The sequence below is a fragment of the Meles meles genome, chromosome X (assembly GCF_922984935.1).
Source record: "Meles meles chromosome X, mMelMel3.1 paternal haplotype, whole genome shotgun sequence".
NCBI lineage: Eukaryota > Metazoa > Chordata > Mammalia > Carnivora > Mustelidae > Meles > Meles meles.
The window spans coordinates 13,559,721-13,570,124 of NC_060087.1; positions in this window are offsets into that span (position 1 = coordinate 13,559,721).

The following is a 10,404-nucleotide window of genomic DNA, read 5'->3' on the forward strand; positions in this document are numbered from 1 at the left end:
TATTTCTCAGACTTGCCTGCCTAAGGGTGGCTTGGGAAGTTCTAACCACTTTATTCTTTTTTTTTAAAATAGGATTTCATTCATTTATTTGTCAAAGAGAGAGAGAAAGAGAGAGAGTGAGTGCACAGGCAGGCAGAGTGGCAGGCAGAGGCAGAGGGAGAAGCAGGCTCCCCGCCCAGCAAGGAGCCTGATGTGGGACTCCATTCCAGAATGCTGGGATCATGACCTGAGCCAAAGGCAGCCACTTAACTGGCTGAGCCACCCAGGTGTCCCATCTAACCACTTCATTCTTTTTTTTTTTAAATATTTTATTTTTATTTATTTATTCGACAGACAGAGATCACAAGCAGGCAGAGAGGCAGGCAGAGAGAGAGGGAGGAAGCAGGCTCCCCGCTGAGCAGAGAGCCCGATGTGGGGCTCGATCCCAGGACCCTGAGACCATGACCCGAGGCGAAGGCAGAGGCTTAAACCACTGAGCCACCCAGGTGCCCCTAACCACTTCATTCTTAACAATAAGGTAGAAAAAGCTATTTTCTCTCATGTGTCTTTAAAAAAAAACAAAAACGAAATGAAATAATGAAATAAAATTTACATATTATGAAATTAACCATTTTAAAGTGAACAGTTCTGTCGCGGTACATTCATAGTGTTGTACAATCTCCACTTCTGTCTAGTTACAGAATATCTTCATCCCCCAAAAGGAAACCCCATATGTTAAATGGTGTTTAAATGAGCAAGCATTGCCCATTCCCTCTCCTCCAGTCCCAGGCAATCAGTAATCTGCTCTCTTGCTCTATGAATTTGCCTGTCCTGAACATTTCAGGTAACAGAATCATACAATGTCAGATTTTTCTCACTTCGCATAATGTTTTCAAGGTTCATCTACATGGTAGCATGTACCAGTATTTCATTCCTTTTTATAGCTGAATTCTATTCCATTGTGTGGATAGACCATAACTTCTTTATCCATTTATTCATTCATGGATGCTTGGGTTTCACGTTTGGGGCTATTATGAATAATGCTGATATGAATATTCACAAACAACTTTTTTTGTGTGGGTAAATGCTCGTCTTTGCGGGGGGTAGATATTAGAAGTAGAATTGCTGGGTCACAATAATTCTGTTTAACCTTTTGAGGACCTGCCACACAGTTTTCTTTAGTGCTGTACCATTTTAGATTCCTACCAGCTGCGTACGAGGGTTTCAGTTTCTCCACATCCTCACCAACACTTACTTCCCCGGTTTTTGGAAAATCTCAGTGGGTGTGATGTTGTATCTCCTTGTGGTTTTGATTAGCATTTCCCTAATGACTAATTATGCAGAGCGTCCTTTTATGTGCTTCTTGGCCATTTCATGTGTCTATTTTTAAGTTTCCCTCTAGAACTCACAAGATGGTCATACCTTACTTCTCTGAGCCATGGAGAAATTCTCTTTTCCTATGTGTTGCTGGTGGAACTTTCATATCTGATGCTCTTGATATGGTTACAGGTATAAAGTAAATGCTGAGTGAATGAAGAGAAACAAAGCCACTGCTCACCCATCTCTCCTAATATTCTTTGCTAAGAGAAACCCAGTTTGATCTAGGTAATGAGTAGTCATGTGAGTCACAGGGGCCTGAACTATCCAGACACCATTTGGCTCAGTATATACACTCCAGTGATGAAATCAGGGAGGAAAAAAATGTTGTCAATAACAGGGCTGCTTTAGCTTTACATTAAAAAAAATAAAGTAGTAGTATGCCTTCAGACTTCACAATTGTACTTTGGTGCATATAGAATAAGCAAATAACCAAAATGAGGGAAAAAGTTGTATGGGCATAATCATAGCCTAGGAAGAGAAATCTTTGTAATTTTTTAAAAAGATTTTATTTATTTATTTGACAGAAAGAGAGCACAAGTAAACAGAGCAGTAGGCAGAGGGAGAGAGAGAGACAGGCTCTCTGCTAAGCAGGGAGCCCGATGTAGGGCTCCATCCCAGGACCCTGGAATCATGACCCGAGCTGAAGGCAGCCGCTTAACCAACTGAGCCACCCAGGCGCCCCAAATTTTTGTAATCATATTTTCTTTGCTTAATTGACCTAGAGTAGACGTAGGACCAGTTCTGGCCGATGGGATGTCAGGAGAGTTCTGCTTAGGAGACTAGTGGGAAAAGCTTCCTCACACATCAAAAATAGCATTTTTGGGGATGTTAGCTTATAACTTTGGGATGTTAGCATGTGGGGATGTGATGGTTGGAACTGCTTCAGCCACCTTGTGCCCGGAAACAGACAAGCCTGAGGACAAACCCAGCATGCTAAGGATGGTGAGCAAAAAGATGGAGAGAATGTGGATCTTAGATGGAGTCATGGAGCCATTAATGAGCCTCCTCTTCAACCACACTAGCTTTGAACGTATTATATGAGGCAAGAAATCTCCCTGCGTTTAAACCAGTGTGACTCACTTAGAGTCAGAAACTTCCCGAGAGACACAGCATGAACTGCATGCCTCTTCTCCCTCTAGTTTTCACCCAGAAATTTAAAACTTAGGATATAATAACTGGCCTTTCGATTTTCCTTTAAGTTTTCACTTGTTCAAATAAGTGCCAAGATGTTGTGGCTTTAGAATGTGTCGAGCTGGCTAAGTGGGTACCACAGTTCCTAGAGTTCCCCTCCCTGTATGTTTCTAGTTGGAGCTAGCCAGAAGTCTGCAGGCTTTCTGGAAGGTGGAAGGGAAGCAGGGGCTGTGTTTGTTCTCAGGAGGTCAGTGTGGGTGAGGCTGGGTTACGGCTTGGGCACAGTTTCACGGGTCTGCTGGTGCACTTTGTAGCTGCGGCAGCAGCTGGCCTTGCACTTGTAGTTATTGTAGACTCTTCTCCCTTAACTTCTCCAAATCCCAGGCCAGGTGGCAGGGTGGCTTCGTGGCAAGAACACCAACTTCTACAGGTTACCTAAGGTAGCAAGGTTGGAGGCTTGGAGATGGGGAAAGGCCAGACCAAGTTCCAGCTTCTTCCTTACAGGTTTCAATTGCCCTGTCCTTGCCTACCTCATGCCTACTTGACTTCAGGCTCTGCACCACAAGCAAAAGAAACAACCAAATGGAGACCAATTTACCAGTTCCCATAATTGCTTAAGGTCAAATCCCTATGACAAATTCTTTTTTTCTTTTTATGTTACTCTTCTTTTAAAATTTTATTTTATTTTTTCAATGTTCCAGTATTCATTGTTTATGCACCACACCCAGTGCTCCATGCAATATGTGCCCTCCTTAGTACCATCACCAATCTCATCCATCCCCCCATCCTCTCCCCTCCAAAACCCTCCGTTTATTTCTCAGAGTCCACAGTCTCTCATGGTTCATCTCCCTCTCTGATTTCCCCCACTTTACTTTTCCTTTCCTTATCCTAATATAATGTCCTCCATGTTATTCTTTATGATCCACAGGTAAGTAAAGCCATATGATAATTGACTTTCTCTTCTTGACTTATTTCACTCAGCATAATCTCCTCCACTCCTGTCCATGTTGATACAAAAGTTCCTTTCTACAAAAGTTCTTCTTTTCTGATGGCTGCATAATTTCCATTTTATATATGGACCATATCTTCTTTATCCATTTTTCTGTTGAAGGGCATCTTGGCTCTTTCCACAGTTTGGTGATTGTGGACGTTGCTGCTATGAACATTGGGGTACGTATGGCCTTTCTTTTCACTACATCTGTATCTTTGGGGTAAATACCCAGCAGTGCAATTGCAGGGTCATAGGGAAGCTCTATTCTTAATTTCTTCAGGAATCTCCACACTGTTCTCCAAAGTGGCTGCACCAACTTGCATTCCCACCAACAGTGTAAGAGAGTTCCCCTTTCTCCACATCCTTTCCAACACTTGTTGTTTACTGTCTTGTTCATTTTGGCCATTCTAACTGGTGTAAGGTGGTATCTCAATGGGGTTTTGATTTGAATCTCCCTGATGGCTAATGATGATGAACATTTTTTCATGTGTCTGTTAGCCATTTGTATCTCTTCTTTGGAGAAGTGTCTCTTCATGTCCTCTGCCCATTTTTTGACATGGTTATCTGTTTTGTGTGTGTTGATTTTGAGAAGTTCTTTATAGATCCTGGATATCAGCCTTTTGTCTGTACTGTCATTTGTAAATATCTTCTCCCATTCCGTGGATTGCCTCTTTGTTTTGTTGATGATTTCCTTTGCTGTGCAGAATCTTTTTATCTTGATGAAGTCCCAAAAGTTCATTTTTGTTTTTGTTTCCTTTGCCTTTGGAGACATGTCTTTTTTTTTTTTTTTTAAATAAGTGTACTCTTTTAAAAAGTTTATTTATTTGTCAGAGCATCAGCAGGCAGAGTGGCAGGCAGAGGCAGAGGGAGAAGCAGGCTCCCCACTGAGCAAGGAGCAGATGTGGGACTTGATCCCAGGACCCTAGAATCATGACCTGAGCCAAAGGCAGCTGCTTAACCAACTGAGCCACCCAGGCACCCTGGAGACATGTGTTAAAAGAAGTTGCTGTGGCCAGTGTCGAAGAGGTTACTGCCTACGTTCTCCTCTATGATTCTGACAGATTCCAGTCTCACATTGAGGTCTTTCATCCATTTCGAGTTTATCTTTGTGTATGGTATAAGAGAATGGTCGAGTTTCATTCTTCCATACATACCTGTCCAATTTTTCCAGCACCATTTATTGAAGAGACTGTTCATGACAAATTCTTATTCTACATTATTCCTCGTGGTTCTGTTTTTCTGAGTGAACCCTATATGATACAAAGTCAAGTTTTATTGACCCCAAGGTCTACCTTTAGATTATATATCCAGTTGGTCGTAGAGAAAGAAGTTGAAGTCAATAGAGGTAAGCTATCTAATATATAGGATTCACTTATTTCTGACTGAAGAGAAGACAAGAAATCATGCTTTCACTATTCCATAGGAACACATTTCCAGATATGGATGGTGGGTCACCAGTTTACAATCTCTGGAATGGGTGTTTTAGAAGCCATCACTTACCTAGATATTTATGAATATTCAGATGACTTGCTGAATGTATCCATTTTTATGTGAGTTTTGGGCCCCATTGCCCCAAGAAAGGTTATACTCCTCAATCCCCAGCCTTATTGTATTATTTATCTCCATTAAAATGCTATGTAACAAGCCACTGCAAAATTCAGTGGCTCAAAGTATTATGTACAAAGTTAATGTTTCTCTGGGTTGGTGATGGCTCAACTGGGGAATATATCTGATCTTGCCCAGGTTTACTTGCATTTCTGGCAATTAGCTAACTGTCAGCTGGTCCGAGATGGCCTTGGCTAAAATGAGTGAGGCGACTTGGCTGTGCTCCTTATGCCTACAATGTGCCTCTTATCTACCATCAGGCCATCCCCAGTATGTTCTTATGGTGATGATAGAAGGCAAGAGTGAGCCAGTCCAGTCATGGAGGCTCTTTGCAAACCTCTACTTGTGTCATATTCTCCTATATTTGTCCAAAAGGAAGCCGCATAGCTGAACCTTCACACACAGCACAAAAGCACTGCAAAGTTACATGACAAAGAGGTGTTGTAGGTACATGGAAAAGTTAAGAATTGGGGCAATTTTTGCAATCTATCATAATTACCAATACTCCTAAGAGGTGATAAGTAACAATGTCAGCTGTTGCTATTTCTAGAATCATTTCATTTCCAATATAAGATTTCTCATGGCTTTTAACTGCTTCTAATACATGAAGCAAATTGTGCATTGTCAACCCATTGTATTCAAGCCTTGAGCTCAGCACCCCCTCTCATTAGGATAAGTAATTGCTTTGTAAAGCTGAAGCTTTGTGTAATGAGCTTGCCCTGCTCTTTTCTTCTCAGATATCTTATGAGTACAAACAACTAAGGGATATCAAAAACAAAAACCCTAGTGGTGAAGAGTTGTTGAACATTTGACAAATAAACAAATATACACTGTTAGACTGAGAACTGGGTGATGGTCAAGATTGGCTGAGTTATCCATCAAAAATGGTGAGAAGCAGATCAGCTCTAAGCTAGTTGCGTATATTATTGTTTTCCTCCCTCCCTCCTCACTTACTCCCTCCCTTCCTTCCTACCTTCCTTCCTAGAGAGGAAGAGATGGGGGAGGGGCAGAGGCAGAGAGAGAGAATATTAAGCAGGCTCGATGCCCAGCCCAGAATCTGACTTGGAGCTCGACCTCACAACCCTGAGATCATGACCTGAGCCAAAGTCAAGAGTCAGAGGCTTAGCCAACTGAGCCACCAGGACCCCCCTACTTAATTAATTAATTAATGCTTTTGAGAGGGAGGAGGGGCAGAGGGAGAAAATATTGCTTATTTTTTTTAAAAAAGATTTTATTTATTTGACAGAGAGGGAGATCACAAGTAGGCAGAGAGGCAAGCGGGGGTTGGGGGAAGCAGGCTCCTTGCTGAGCAGAGAGCCTGATGTGGGCCTCGATCCCAGGATCCTGAGATCATGACCTGAGCCGAAGGCAGAGGCTTAACCCACAGAGCCACCCAGGCACCCGAATATTGCTTATTTTTTAATTGTACTGGATTTTATAGACAGTAATTCTAAAGTATTCATAGGCTGAAAAAGTTTTAGCTTCCTGAAATTCTTGGTAGTTTTTCTATTCAAGGGGAGTATGTTTCTGAGCCATTTTTCTTGCAGATGCTCATGTATTCACTAAAGGTGCCCACTACATCTTTGTCTTAGTTTGAGTTCCCCCAGAAGCCAGCCCTGAGACAAAGATTCAAGAGTAAGTAGTTTATTTGGAAGTAAAGGAAATACCAGTAGAGAAATGGGGGAAATGACACAAGCATGGGAAGGCAGGGTATATTATCAAACCAGTTAGCTCTGTAGGCAATAGGAGAGCATAATCTTGTTCTGGACCTCGGGGGAACAGTATAGAACATGTGTTTCAGAGTTACTACCCCCAAGAGGTGAGAAAGCTGGTTTATTTATACACCAATCAATTCTCAGAAGTCACAGGTTGAGGGCAGTTCCTCTGGGGGCATCCCTGGCACTTCCGGCCTGACGGATGGGCAGGCAAAGTAGGCTTCAGCAGCCAAATGTGGGCACTGGCTGTTGGAAGTTGGACCAGCACCGACACTGTAATGGTGAGGGCGTAAGAGCAGATTACCCACAGAACCTGGCCTTATTTCCTTGCATATACTCTCATACCTGAACTTTGGTATTAGAACAGTTCTGCCCACAGAAAGTTCTCCTCCTGTACTCAAATGAAGCACCACATTGTTAACTTTTCATTGGAGAATAAAACACAGTGAGATTAATTTTCCAGTATTACTAAGGTAAAATTGTTACACAACAAACTGCACATAAGTATAAAGTTTAAAGAATTTGATGAATGTGTACACATCAATGACTCTTGCCTGTACCAGCTATTGCTGTGGTGTTCTAAGGGGGATTTCCTGTTTTTCTCATTCTTTCTATATATGTGAGTTGAAATTCTAATGGAAGGAATATTTGTTTCTTCTTCCCCTTTTATTCAATGATGTATTTATATCAGTATGAATTCATGGGTATTTGTTTTCTTCTTTGGGTTACAGTCCAGTACAATCAGTATTTATTTGGTTAGAATTGTTTCAGTTTTGGCTCTTTGAAGCTCTTTCAGATTGATTCCAGTGTCCTTTTACATCCTTTTTTTCTTTTTTGGCACCTCTGTTTCTTTTAATTGAGGTCTGATGCACTTATAACAAGTTGTGAGTGCTTCTGTATTGATTGGCATTAGGCTTGGCTGAATGTAAGAACAAACTGTAACAGTGTCTTAAATGAGATTTTTCTCTTGGTATGCTATGTTCATGGATCAGAGGATCAAAACTGTTAGGTTGTCAATGCTTCTCAAATTATCTATAGATTCAAAGCAATCCCCATCAAAATCCTTCAGTTCTTATTTGTAGAAACTGACAAGCTAACTCTAAAATTTACATGGAAAATAAAACAGCCAAAACAGTTTTGAAAACAAAAAGGTCAAAGGTGAGGACTCTTATTATTGATTAGAAGACTTATTATACAGCTACAGTAATCAAGACAGCATGCCATTGGCATAAAAATAGATGCATAGATCAGCAGAACAAAATATAGAGTCCAGAAATAGTACCCTGTATATATGGTCAATTAATTTTTAACAGTGGTGCCAAAGTAATTCAATGTGGAAGGAGGATAGTCTTTCAGTAAATGGTGCTGAAAAAAAAAAACAGAGGCAAAAAAAGTGAACTTCAACCTTTACTTTGCACCATATATAAAAATAAATTGGAAATATATCATAAATCCAAATGTAAGTGTTAAATCTATAAAAATTCTAATAGGAAACATAAGAGAAAATCTTTGGGGCAGGCAACATATTCTTAAATAGGACACAAAATGGTCAAACCACAAAAGAAAAATTTTCTAAATTGAACTTCATCAAAAGTAAACACTACTGTTTTTTTTAAAGACACCATTGAGAAAATGACAAATTGTACTTTAGGAGAAAATATTTAGAAAGCACATATCTCATAAAGGACTTATATTTTAAATACAACTCAATACTAAGAAGACAACTAAAAATATGTGCAAAAGATTTGAACATACACTTCACAAAAGAGATACAGATGACATAAGTACAGGAAAAGATGCTCAATATTATTAGTCATTAGAAACAAATTAAAACCACAATGAAATACCACTGCACACCTATTAGAATGGGTAAAATGAAAATTTCTGTCACGATCAAATGCTGACAAGGATGCAGAACAATTGGAACTCTTATACTTTGCTGCTGGGTAAAAATGAGCATAGCAGATTCTTACAATATTAAATGTCAATTTGTCATATCACCCATCAGTACCGCTTAAGAGAAATGAACTATGTCCATACAGAACTTGTACACAAATAGTTACAGTAGTTATATTTAAAATTACCAACACTGGACACACTCCAAATACCCATTCAGGTGGTGAATCAATTAATAAATTGTTGTACCTGAGCCACAAAAAGGACAGACTTCTGATACATGCAGTGGCATTGATGAATCTCGAAAGCATTATGCTAAGCAAGAAAAGCCAAACATAAGATGCTGCATACTATATGGTTCCAATTATGTGACGTTCAGGTTAAGGTAAATTATTGGGACACAAATCAGATCAATGATCTCTAGTGGCTGGAGATGGGGGAAGGAGTAAATGCAAAGGAACATGAGGGAACTTTTTTAGGTGGGATGGAACTTGTCTACATCTTGAATGTGGTGGTGGTAACATCACTGTACAAATTTGTTAACACTCGTTGAACTTTGCACTTAAAAAGAGTGAATTTTACTACATATTATATAATAGACCTGGCCTTAAGGAAATGAATTTTGTTTTTCTCTCAGGTAAAAGAAGATAGTAGGCCAGGAGTTAATAGACCAGGGCTACTATAGAAGTTTAATGTTGTCACAGGAAGCCTGGTGAATATCATGCTGTTTTATAATTCTTAGAATGTGGCTTCCTTTTTAAAGTTCACTTTATGGTCCAATATGGATCTCCAGTCATTACACCCATATTCGGGCAGTAGGAACAAGAAAGAGGTAATTAAGGGAATTGCAGTTCTTTTAAAGATACTTCCTATAAGCCATACATATATCCTTTTACATTTCACTGGCCGATACTTAGTCATTTGGCTCTATCTAATTGCAAGAGAGGCTGGGGAAATGTAATCGTTAAGCAAGACCATGGTTATATTAAATAAAATTGGGGTTTTATTACTAGAAAGACTATGATGAGAGCTCTGATAGGCAAACAACAGTGGCTGTCACAGGCTCATGACAATTGTAAATCTGCCATAAATTGCCAGTCCCCAAGCAAGCAGTTGTACTTAGTTCACTCTTGGGTTCTCCAGAAAATGTGTTTCTCTTTCATTAAAACAACCCCAACACCTCCTTGATGTACATAAGCTCCACTTATTACATACATAAATAAACCATCTCCTTAAGATTGAGGTCAGAGGGGACACATGGCTGGCTCAGTTGTTAACTGCCTTTGGCTCAGGTCATGATCCCAGGGTCCTGGGATGGAACACTGCGCTGGGCTCCCTGCTTAGAGGGAAACCTTCTCCCTCTCCCCCTCCCCCTGCTTGTGTTCCCTCTTTCACTGTGTCTCTCTCTGTCAAATAAATAAATGAAATCTTCCAAAAAAAAAAAATCAAGGGCAGAAACATCAGTGAACTGTTAGGTTAACCTTTCATACATGTACATTGTACATTCATTTACCAACTTGAAGAACACACCCTTTCCTATGTGCAGAAAAGAATTAACCAATTCTTCTATACTTCATTCTTTAATATTATTCTAATGACATCATTAACATAATGATTTACATATGTTAACATAACATAATTAACATTACCAGTAAGCTAAAGTTTACCTGTTAAAGAGTAAAAATTTTAAATGAACAATGTATAGTA